We start from the raw sequence: 13,061 nt of genomic DNA on the forward strand, positions 1-13,061 counted from the left end.
GGACATCCCATCTACGCCTGAGCTTTTCAGGTAGTCCATGAATCATCCCTTTTAGGGTCCTGTTGAACCTTTCAACAAGCCCTTTGCACTGTGGATGATAGGGTGTGGTGAACTTGTAGTTGACACCACATTCCTTCCACATATCAGTTAGATATCCTGACATGAAGTTTGCACCTCTGTCAGAGACAACCTCCTTAGGGAAGCCCACTCGGGAGAACACTCCAACTAGGGCTCTTGCCACAACAGGTACTGTAGTGGTCCTAAGGGGAATAGCTTCAGGATACCTGGTGGCATGGTCCACCACCACCAGTATAAACTTGTGCCCTGATGCTGTCTGGTGTTCCATTGGACCAACAATGTCAATCCCCACCCTTTCAAAGGGTACCCCCACCACAGGTAGTGGTATAAGGGGGGCCTTTGTTGTGCCACCTGACTTACCACTGGCTTGGCAAGTGAAACAGGAGCGACAAAACTCCTTGGTATCTTCATTCATGTGAGGCCTGTGAAAGTGTGAGACAAGTTTGTCCCAAGTCTTTGTCTGGCCTAAGTGTCCTGCAAGGGGAATCTCATGGGCCAAGGTAAGAAGGTAACCTCTCTGTGAAAATGGGATGACCAGCCTCCTGTTTGCACCAGGTTTGGGGTCTCTTGCTTCAGAGTACAGGAGTCCATCATCCCATTATACCTTGTGGGTACCTGTGGCGTTCCCTGCAGCCTCAGCAGCAGCCTGCTGTCTGAGGGATTCAAGGGAAGGGCAGTCTAACTGTGCCTTCCCCAGGTCTTCCCTGGAGGGTCCCCCTGAACCCAGAAACTCAACCTGATCAGGTTCAAGTTCTTTAGGCTCAGTTTCCCTCAGTTCTTTGAGGTCAGCCTCCTCTGAGACTTGATCCACAACCTGGGGCAAGGGGGAAGGCAATGCCTTAACCCTACTGCTCTTTCTCTTGGAAGGTGTCTGGTCCATTGTTCCAGGATCCAGCACCTGTTCAGTGGGGCATCTTCTGGCATGTGACCTAGTCACAGCAAGGACATGTGCTGGCAAGCCTAACATTTCCATGTGAGTCCTCTGCTCCACTTCTGACCATAGGGATGTCTCCAAATCATTGCCCAACAAACATTCAACTGGGAGGTCTGAACTAACCACAACTTTCTTTTGGCCACTTACCCCTCCCCAGGAGAAATCAACAATTGCCATACTATGGTGGGTAGTGACATTGCTGGCATTGGTCACTAGGTAGTCTGTACCTAGCATGATTTGTCCAGGGTCCACAAAGTTAGGTGTCACCATTGTGACACTGGCACAAGTGTCCCTGTAGGCCTGAGCCATTTTTCCATTTATAAAAGGTGTCTGCCTGTATTTGCCCAAAGTATTGGGACTTGCATCGGGGATATATCCACATCCCCTGTACAGACAAGGACAGCCTGAGTGAGTGTGCCAACTAGGTTGTCATACCCCTCAGAACCCAAGGTTAACCCAACTAATCCCTTGGGAGGTGCACTACCACTACTGACTGTACTAGGGGGTGCAGGTGCCTTAGGGGCTGTAGTGGTAGGAGTTTGCCCTCCTTTCTTGGTGCACTCACTAAACCAGTGAGTTTTACTTTTACAGTATTGGCACCACCTTTTTGACTGGCCTTCTTGAGTCTTCTTTTTCTGCTGTGAAGTCTGACCCCCACCCTCTTTGGTTTGTTGGGGACCTGTCGAACACTTCTGGTCATTTTGTTCATTCTTATTACTACCCTTTTGGTCTGCTTTCTTCTGACCACCCTGGTTCTGAGTCTGGTTCTGCTTAACCCTTGTTCTGACCCATCTGTCTGCCTTCTTTCCCAATTCTTGGGGAGAGGTCAGATCCGAGTCAACAAGGTGCTGATGCAACAACTGGTTCTGACAATTATTTAAAATCTGTTCTCTCATGATCAGATTGTACAACCTTGTGTAATCAGTAACCTTACTACCCAGCAACCAGCCTTCCAAAGCGTTAGTGGCACAATCCACAAAGTCAGACCAATCCTGAGACTGAGTTTTCTGGGTGTCCATGAACAGCAACCTGTACTGCTCAGTTGTTAAGCCAAACCCATCAATCAGTGTATTTTTCAGGACTTGGTAATTGTTAGCATCCTCAGCTCTAGTAGTGAGGAGCTTATCTCTACCTTTGCCTTCAAAGGAGAGCCACAAGACAGCTGCCCACTGACTCTGGGGGACGCACTGGACAGTGCAGGCCCTCTCCAAAGCAGTTATCCATTTGTGGATGTCATCCCCTTGTTTAAAGGGGGGCACTATCTTACTCAGGTGTCTAGTGTCTAAACTCCTGTCCTTTTCTCTAGGTAAAATGCTGCCACCAGTGGGGTCTGCCCCACTCAATTTCTGCTCTCTAGCAAAGGCAAGTCTCTATTTGGCCAGGGCAAGTTCTTCCCTTTCAATCCTCAGATTGACTTCCCTCATCTTGGCCTCATGCTCTCTCCTCTGAGGGGATGTCATCCCTCTGTGAGAAGAGGTCTGAGAGCCATTGGTTCGAATGGATCTGTTAGAGCCTCTGGATAGAGACCTAACTCGTCCATTCCCAATGTTAAGCCTGCCTGAGAGTGGGCCTGGGGGTCCCCCAAATCCATTCTCATGCCTACTTAAGTTGGTCCTGGTGAGTCTACTGACTTCTACCTGACCCTTGTCTGCCTCATCCCCTGACAACTCCTGATCCTCTTCCTCTCCTTCACTCACTGCTCCATTGAGGTTGAGGTCAGGGTCCCCAATGGTTCCCTCTAAGGGGGGCATGCTCCCATCTGGATTAGGAGGGCCTGTGTTAGAAGCCCTCCTGGCATCATAAGTCTCTAAGAGACCAATCAGGAATGGGATGGTAGGGTTAGAACCCTGTTTTAGCTTCCTGGAGGTACACACTTGTCTCATCTCCTGGAAGCTAAGAGCTGCATATCTTGATATGACCTGTGGAGGGTCAACTGACACAAGGGGGGCCTCTGAGTTCCCTCCTTTGTCTGACATGCTTTTCAAGTGAGGTGTAAGTGGTGCACTTACCTACACTATTTGTTTGCCTACTGATCCCTTGCTAAGAGTTGTAGTCAGGGTGTGCTAGGCCCTGTTAAACTACAACAGCTGGCTCAGTAGAACTCAGAGTATTCTAAGCTAAGTTATATGTACCTGGGTACTTATGTGATATTTCAAATGATATTCTTAGGATACGTGTGGTAAAACAACAGCAAGCTCAAATCCCATCCGCTGCTCACCAATGTGAGAAGTTGGCCTGATATGTAGTGCTCACTATTCTAGTGATCACTGTGTATCATCCCAAACGACCCTTATTGATGATTGGTTGTAAGTCAACCTTATAGACCAGCTATCCTAGTAGCATGGACAAGAGCAGTCTTTAGGCTAAACTCTAGAGGGCGTGTTAAGCCAGCTGTTATACCATCACATATACCCCTTGAACACCAAGTGAAAGGACACCACACACGTTGTTATGAAAATAAAAGGATATTTATTTATAACACAACAACCCTGGACTCTTTATGAGGACAGGGTGCTAAGCACAATACAAAACTCTTAAAGAAATACTGAAAGTCGCACAATTTACACAAAGGCCCGAGGGGCACGAAAAACCATATACTATGGAAGTGGAATGCGAATCGCTAGCAGGTAAGTAACAGTTCTCAAGGACTTTAGAATTGCTAGGCCTACAATGCTGAACCCTTAGATTAGAAGCAGGAGGCCTAGGGGCGCCGTGTGCAGGGTGGAAACTCTCACGCGTAATGCGGGACAAAGTCTATGGATACAAGCAAATGCAAAGTTAGTGTTATCGGGCGAACCCGACAAGGTAGGTCAAAAACAAAAGTGGATCTAGACACTTAGAGAGTGGTTCTACGCTGGAGCACCGTGGTACTCGGTTTACCTAGCCCAGGGGCTGCTGAGGTTCCGTGACAATTATAGTGGTGTTTTCGACTCGTTCGAATATGGACGAGTTTGGTATCTATGAACCGCAAATGATGAGTTTAGTGGGCGTACGCGTTTTCGCTATACTGACCTAAACCGTTCGTCCTATTCGTGGGTTTCTTCATCTGAACCCACGGGTTCCATTTTAGATACGGCATCCATTTTGTCTCTTGCCCTCAAGTAGCCAGCGAACAGACACTGTCCGCTTCGTGACCCTGGGATTCCCAAACTCTTGCGGAAGACACGTATTCCTTTGAGGGTGTCTTTATGACGAGGGGGGTGACACAGCAAAGGCAGATGGCCCCGCTCGAGGCTCATCTTGCCGTGCCGGTCTATTGTTTCAGCCGTGCATACATTAGGCACGAATCCTTTGATCCTGCAATCGTGTTTCCGATATCGCCCCTTACACCAATCTGCTGTCTATCTTTGCCTTCCTTGCACCTGTTTCTGTCTTCTCTCAAACTCGTTTACAGCCGGAATGGAATGTACTTAATGGTGGGATAACGTACTTTTACAGTTGGGAACCGGCGATGCTACTGTAATTATGTTCCGGGCTCCTGAATACATGAAAGCAACCCTTTTGAAGTTTACTGTGTGAACCGAGTTGTAACCTTTTGTTCGCCATGTTGTGCTATGACTAAAATCTGTATAAAAGGAGCGATCCACTGTCGCAATTTGAAGCAGTCTCCTAGAACCTACACATGTTGTACTTCTTGTGACTTCTGTGTTCCCTGCAGTAAATAAACCTCGATCTTTGACGCCGAAGGAAGTGTCCCGTGTCTCTGTAATTTGTACGCCGGAACAGGTAACCCACGAAGGTTTCAGGTGTTGTCCCCTGGCACCGCTGGGCTTTAGAATAGCCCAGTCCTTGAGTTGGCGCCCAACGTGGGGTGACATCAGCGGTACCGGTCCAAAGCCCGACGATCGTGAGGAACTTTGTGTGAAATCTCCGAGGGAAGGTGCACCCCGCTTCATCGATCCTGTTGTCAAAATAAGTGATCCGAAGACTTTTCCCGCGAAGATCCCCGCCTCCTGACGGCTGCGACGGACTGATGCCCTGACTGTCGACCTGTTTTGATGCCTGGCGTAGTCCTTTGTACAGCGAGACGATAGACGGGCCTTCCTGGTGACGCCATTGCTCTTTCAGTTAAGTATTTGTGGGTCGCTCCCAGAGTCCTTGGTTGTTGTTGAAACTTGGTTGTTTGCATGGTTCCATTGCATTTGTGGTTCTTAGTTATTGGTTCTTAGTTGTTGAGTTTTATTTGACGATTGCAATTGCCAAAAACCGAGGGTCTTGCATTTTTGCGAGGACATCGTAATTCGATAACCCTTGAAGTTTGTAAACTCGGTTAGTGTGCACGATGCCTGGCCGTAGTACTTTGTTTAGTTGCTTTGAATGTTACGGAGCGGATTCCCGATTGGAGGACTCGTGTCCGATACCTCCAGTTGGAACTCCGGTCTATGAGCTCTATAGTCGCCATGGAGTGGGTCCTATCGCATATAATGACTATTGGATCCGCTGCACTAAAGATGATGGTGTCCTTATTTGGCCACCTCATGGTAGTTTCGAAACTGCAATTTTGGCAAAATTGTTCAAAAAGAAATCTAGGCCGGCCATGTTTGATTCCTTTCGGTTATGGCGCAAAGAGGCCAAGCAGAAAGAAATCAAACAGCTTAAGAAAAATAAGAGGGAAGGTATTGTTACGGTGATGAGAAATGCAGAGCAGTTCCAGCGAGATAAAGAAGAGAAGGAAAGGGAAGTTTTTGCTAGACTGCAACATATGGCGATGGATAAATGTTATCCTGCTTTACCGTCGAGTTCTGATAAGAAGGGAGAGGAAGCGGTAGAGGACCCTTTGATGTCCTATCTACTGAAATCACCACCTCCATACGCACAGGATACTATAGCCCCTGTGGTTTCTCCTGTTCCTCAACCTGTTGTTCCGGCAGCTGCTGGTCAGCCTGTCGCTGGTCCCGTTCTTCCGAATCCTCTTGTTCCTCAAGTCGTCCCTGTTCCCTTACCTGCCCCTCTTCCTACTGCTTCACTGCCTATACCTTCTCTGCCTGCTGTTCCTGCTACTTCTGCTGTCTTGGCTACTCCTACTGCTCCTACGTTCAGCCCTCATGTTGTTGCCCCTGTACTTCTCTCCTCTTCTCTGTCTGTTCGTAGTCGCATACCTAATGCTGTTGCTAATCTTTACTCTCCATTTGGACCGATCCTTGGGTCCGATGTTTCTGATGTCCCTCAAAGACGTAGTCAAATTCCTGGTGGTAGGGAGAGCGATACGTTAATAAAAATGTCACGTAATTGGATTAGGTATCCCATTAAAAACACCCCGCGCCTGGTTAATGAGACGTTTTCACAATTTAATGAGCCCACACAGAGATTTGTGTTTGAGGAAATGTGTAAATGTTTACGAGAGGTATGGGATACCGATGAGGTAGACAATGTGCCGCCCGTAGTGACTGAACTCCAGCATCAGTTTTCGAGTGGTATGATTGTGGGTAGTAATGTTCGACGTGCTGTGGAGCGTCTCCTATCTTTTCGATCTACAGTACTACCTCGAGCATTGTTTAAGGACGAAACTGAGGAATGGATGGCAACACCTGGTCAGTATCCCATGCGAGAAGTCCCCCCAGTGTGGATGCCAGGTGATCCTGCTGCTAATCCCGCTATTCCGCCACATTTCCAGAGAGTTTGGATACACCTCCCATGGAAGCGGTCGGAGGTTTTACAGGTGAAACAAACTTTACTTGACCCCCGCAAAAATCCGGCAGGTTATTATAAGGAATTATCCCAATCAGTGGACGCTACTGTTATGAACCTTGCCGATATCGACATGTTGTTCGGTAACGTAGTACCTCAACCAATTTGGGCAAAAATCCGTCAAGAGAATAAAGTAGCCGAGTTAGGCAGTGATTGGGCTGCTCTCGCGGCGACCGACGGACGACAAGTTGGTGGGGCTAAGCCTGAACAGATTATTGAAAATCTGCCCCAGAGGATAATTACACTTATGAAGACGCTTATGCCAGCAATGAGAGTTAATTGGGATAAATTGTCTGCGTGTAAACAAAAGAAGGACGAGAGTGTCTCAGATTTCTTTACGAGATTTGAAGAGGCATTCATCGATCACAGTGGTCAGGATATGAGCACTGAGGGAGGTCAGCGGTTGTTTGTAGATAAATTTGTAATGAATTTGTTGCCTGACCTCAGCAACAAATTGAAAAATTCAGAGAGTTCATGGGCTGTTTCTACCTCTGCTCAGATATTAGCCACGGCTCAATATTACGAAAATAGGGAGAAGGAGGAAAATGATCGTGCGGATAAGAAAACTAAGGATCTTAAAACTAAAGTTTTGTTGCAGCAAGCGTATCCTCCGCGCTCGAATCAAAATGACTCACAGCAGCAGAATAGATCGCAATCACAGTCTTCTAGGTCACAGTCGCGTAATGACTCCTCTACACCGAGATTTATGCTTGGTTATAATCAATGCGCGTACTGTAGAGAAGAGGGCCATTTGAAGCTTAATTGTCCGGTTTTGCGCGACCGAAATAATGGTGGTTCGGTACGAGGAGGTCGTAGTGGTCCTCAACAGGCTTCACGTGGTAGAGGTCATGGTGTTACTCAAAATCAGAATGAGCGTTCTACCAATTCATCAGATTCAAACAATTGCTTTGATCAGCGTGGTTCATCGTCAGGTAGATCTGCACAGTATCATGTGGATGACTGTTACGTCGAGCATGATATTGATGACGGTAATTACTAGGACAGCCACAGACAAAGAGAGGGAGTAGTATCAGTTCCGGTTGATCAGAGAGGGCCTTACGTCGCAGTTGCCACATCGGGCGTAGTTGAGCCTTTTCTGTTGGACACTGGTGCAGCGAAAAGTTCCATCATGCATTCGAAACTCCCTGGCGCACCTTTGTCTGGCTGAATGTTTCCGTTGGATTCTCTGGCGCCCCCGTTAGCAATCCGGTTTCTAGCCCTTTGCCCCTCACAATTGGGCCTCGTGAGCTGGAAGCTCCTTTGATTTTGACTACTGGTTGTGGTGAGAATCTTTTGGGCCTGGATTTGCTGAAGCGATTATATGCGAGCCTGTACTGTTCTCCTGCGGGTGTGGAGCTTACATTGGGTCAGAGAGTGATCTCTCCTATGTACTTGTCAACTGATAAGCTCCCACCGGAATTGAGTTCTCTTCCTAAGTCTTTGTGGGCAACAGGTCCCAATGATGTGGGCCTGCTGGACATATCACCTTATGTTGTCCAACTGAAGTCGAATGTGCGATTGCCACGCATTCCCCAGTACCGTATCTCTCTTGATGGTGAACGAGCGCTATTAGCGATTATCTATGACTTAATCGAGAAGGATGTCATTGAGGAGACTCGGGGAAATGTGTGTAACAGTCCTGTGTTACCTATTTTAAAACGAACTGATCCTTCTAAGCCTCCTGTGTACCGTTTTGTCATTGATTTACGGGAGGTAAATAAAATTGTGATTCCACAATTTCCTGTGGTGCCTGACATTACGGCTTTACTGACTCTGATTCCAGCCTCTGCCTCTTGGTTCTCAGTGATCGATCTGAAGAATGCTTTCTTTAGCATTCCGATTGCTGAGGAAAGCAGAGATCTATTCGGCTTCTCATTAGGTGGTCGCAGCTTTAGGTTTAAACGCGCTCCTCAGGGATACTGTGAGAGTCCATCGATCTACAGCCAAGCCCTGAAGAGTCAACTCGATGTGTTTGTGTTACCGGCTGGTGCGGCCTTGATTCAGTACGTTGATGACTTGTTAGTTGCTGCTGACACTAAAGAGATTTGCAAAACTGCTACAGTATCGCTGTTACAGCCTCTCTGTGACTTGTACCACAAGGTGTCTCCTTCTAAGCTGCAATATTGTTGTCAAGAAGTTACCTATCTAGGTCACTTATTGTCAAAGGAGGGAAGAAGGTTGACTCCAGAGAGAATTGCAGCGATCGCTCGAATGACTGTGCCAACAACTCAAAGAGATGTGCGTGCCTTTTTAGGTATCACGTCATACTGCAGGCAATGGATTCCAAATTTTTCATTGTTAGCGAAGCCATTGGTAGCCCTCACGTGCAAGGATGTTCCAACTCCTTTGCCATGGACTGATGAGTGTCAGAAAAGTTTTTCTGAATTGCGTGATGCGTTGTGTTCAGCTCCTGTGTTAGGTACTCCTGACTACAGCAAGCCGTTTACACTATGCGTTCACGAGAGAGAGGGTTGTGCGTTAAGTGTCTTGACGCAGCAATTTGGTGGTAAACAGCGTCCATGTGCATATTTTTCCTCGACCTTGGACCCAGTGGCTAGAGCATTGCCGAGTTGTCTAAGAGCGACAGCGGCAGCTGCGGTGTCCATCCGACAATCTGCAGGATTGGTCATGGATAATATGCTTACGGTGATGGTTCCGCATGCAGTTGACACTCTTTTGAATCGTACAGAAACCCAACACTTGACGAGCGCAAGGTTGTCCGGTTATGAGTTGACGCTTTTGGCAAGTCACATACAAATAAAGCGCTGTAATGTACTAAACCCGGCGACGTTGTTGCCAACTCATATGGAATCAGATGATGTACCACCACATGATTGCTATTTGCGAACTGAGGAAGAAACGAAGGGTCGTGTTGACCTAAAAAACACTCCATTGGCAGATCCCGATGGTACTTTGTATGTTGATGGTTCGTGTTTCAAGTTGCCGAATGGTGATGTGACGACTGCGTATGCTGTGGTGACATTGAGTACGGTTGTGGAAACTGCGAGATTGAGTCAGAATTCCGCACCGGCGGCAGAGTTGATTGCGTTGACGAGAGCGTGTGTTTTGTCTAAGGGAAAGCGAGTGAATGTGTTTACAGATAGTCAGTATGCATTTGGCGTTGCACATAGCTTTGGTCATCTGTGGAGAGAAAGAGGATTTATGACATCGCATAGTACGAAGATCCAACACGGACAGCTCGTGAACGATCTTTTGGACGCACTTACATTGCCTAAGCAGGTGGCAATTATTAAATGCAGCGTGCACCGAAAAGTTACGGATGATGTTGGTCGTGGTAACGCGTTTGTAGATGAGATTGCTAAAGAGACAGCTAAAAATCTTGCAACCCGAATGTACGTTACGAGTTCAGTAAGGTGGCTGGCAGAGACTGGTATGTGTGAGGACACTGTTGAGAGCGTGAAAGCGATTCAGAATGAGGCCACTGAAACTGAAAAGACTAAGTGGAAAGAAAGCACGGCAAAGTTAGACGCGCACGGATGTTGGATTGATTTGTCGGAGTGTCAGAGGTGGATGTTACCGGATGCATATGTGCTAACCGTTGTGACTATGGCTCACGGCTTGTCACATATTAGCGCGAAAGGTATATGCAAGTTGCTGTCCCCTGTATGGAAGAACGATGGTATCGCTAAGTGTGCTGAGAGAGTGGTTAAGAATTGTATGGTATGTATGATGTACAACCCCGGCAAAGGCACCCCTACTCCAGCTGGCCATTTTGCTCCTCCTACATGTCCCTTTGAGGTTATCCAACTGGACTTCATCCATATGGAGAGATGCAATAGCCTGAAGTACGTTTTAGTTGTGGTTTGCGCGTTCTCTAGATGGATCGAGGCCTACCCTCTCAAAGATAATACTGCCCTGTCAACAGCGAAAGTCCTACTGAAGGAATACTTTCCTCGGTATGGAATGCCACGGATTGTATGGTCAGATAACGGAAGTGAGTTTGTGGGGAGTGTGATGAAGAGTGTGTGCAAGGGCCTTGGAATTCGACAAAAATTCCATAGTGCCAATCATCCCCAGTCAGCGGGTTTAGTTGAAGGGTACAATGGTACTCTGAAACTGAAACTTGCTAAAATTCAAGCTACGACTGGCCTGTCATGGCCTGATGCCTTGCCTCTGGCTCTCTTGTCGACCAGGGCGACTGTACACTCTCGAGTAGGGCTTAGCCCATATGAGATTGTATTCGGCCGTCCTGCGAACATTTGGGGAGTCCCGAGACCCAAGGCCTTTGATAGTCTTGAGTACCCAATGTTAATTGATTATCTTCATGATTTGACTGCTAAACTGAGGTTAATTCATCAACAGGTCTTTGAAGCTCTACCGGCACAGACTGAGGGTCCTGGACATCGGCTCCAACCGGGTGACTGGGTGGTCACCCGCAACTTCGGCAGGAAGCGCAATTTGGAGCCGAGATTTGTAGGTCCGTTCCAAGTCCTCCTAGCCACAAGGACTGCAGTTCGTTTGGAAGGCAGGAAGAATTGGGTGCATGCCACCCACACCAAAAAAGTGCCTATCCCCTTGCCAGCAGATTCTTGGGTGAGGACTGGAATTGCCGCAACGGAAACGGAGACCCCAACAAGATTTGTGCCGTTTAGTTACGCTCAACCTGTAGGAGACACTTTATTGCAGTCAGATATATTTGTTGAACCATCAGCGTTGGAGAACTCGAGGCTTGAATTGTCATCTGATCGATTGGACGCTGTTTCACAATCTGAACAATTATTTGATGAACAGACTCGTCCAGGAAGAAGCAGATATTTTCTTCGTTTTCATAACAAAGACTAATAAACGAAAACCCCTTTTTGTTTTTTTTCCCCTTTTTTTGAATTCATATTACCCCTTGCTGTTGTCTTGAACATTATGAACAATTGCATCCTCTATTAATTCTTGAGTTCTTTTCCACGTATGTTTCTTTTTCCACAGCTAGGAGATTTGCACTAAAACTGAATGATTGATTAAAGAAAACCTTACATCCGGGTTGTCCGTAGGGCCGTGCGGGTACTTCCTTCTGTTTAGCAGGTTCCTGACATTAGGTCGGTACTTTTGTCGATTCCTGGGAACTCCTGGGAATTGATAATCGCTACTCAGAACGAAGTGCGTCAAGAACGTTGCGGACAGTTTTAGAGGATGGAATTCTCTAAGTTGTCGGAAGTGGAGAGCATGCCAGCTCAAAGATCGACATTACATGGGGTTGTACGAACAAAATGCTTTCTGTTTCAGGTATTCCTGCTGTTTCTGACTGTTTCCATGTTATTAGTGGGTGGAGTGTATTTTGGAATACAGTCGTTATTACCTTCTGCTTTACCTACTTCTTCTTCTGAACCGAAATCTATTCCTACTGTTTCTCCACATTCCTTCCATCCTCTGCCCCAACATGAACAGGTTAGACGTGCGGAATTCATGAACAACTTCTTTGTCCAGCTTCTACATCAGCATCAGTTGGTGATGAACACTACTAACTGTTGGGTGTGTGGTTTAATGCCACATACCATGGATAGGGGTATTCCGTATTTGGTTCTTCCTTACAGCTCCCAGGGGTCAGCTCGAGCATTCCAAACTATGTTTCGTAGCGCACTAGATTCCTACCCCGATCGAGAGCCGCGCACTGCAGATTCTGGTCCTGGCCCGTACCACAAGCCTTTGGCAAGAGCGATTGCTGACTTAGATGGAGATATTTTTGATGCATCGCTTATTCCAGAGGAAGAGGTGCGAACATACAAGGATTTGAGTGAGGCTGAGTAGTATATCAGTGGGTGATAGACAGCTTAAAAGCTCGTCTCCGATCTGGATCGTACCCCACCTCGGTAATTTCTGCTTGAAAGGCCTTGGCCGAAGTCCGCGAGCTCAGTTTGGGAGGAGTGCTAGTACTGAAACGTATGTTTTACCAACGCTCTCTTCCCCTGTTCTTCTGACTGCCAAGGGTACATATTTTGTATGTTACGACCGCGCATATACATGGTTGCCCCGTGACTTCTCGGGCACCTGTTATATTGCGAATCTGTTGCCACCGACCTTCACAGTTGGCTCGGACTATCACAAGACTAGAGTTGTGAGAGGCGTTATTAGCGAAGAAGACACTGCCGGTCAAGAAGCAGGAGACTTCTTTAAGAGTTTCCTGCCGTTTTGGGGACCTATGATCAATAGTAGGAACCTGAGACAGTTGACTCGTGTGGTAGAATCGACTGCTAATATAACTGCAAGGGCTCTTGGTAATCTGACAGCAGAGCTTCAGGCGGATAGGCTTATGACGTTGCAAAACCGTATGGTTTTAGACGTTGTTCTTGCAGATAGGGGTGGTGTATGTAAGTTGATCCATTCGAGTTGCTGCCTTTTTATCCCTGAT

Source organism: Lissotriton vulgaris, chromosome 9 (assembly GCF_964263255.1).
Source record: "Lissotriton vulgaris chromosome 9, aLisVul1.2, whole genome shotgun sequence".
In the NCBI taxonomy this organism is placed as follows: Eukaryota; Metazoa; Chordata; class Amphibia; order Caudata; family Salamandridae; genus Lissotriton; species Lissotriton vulgaris.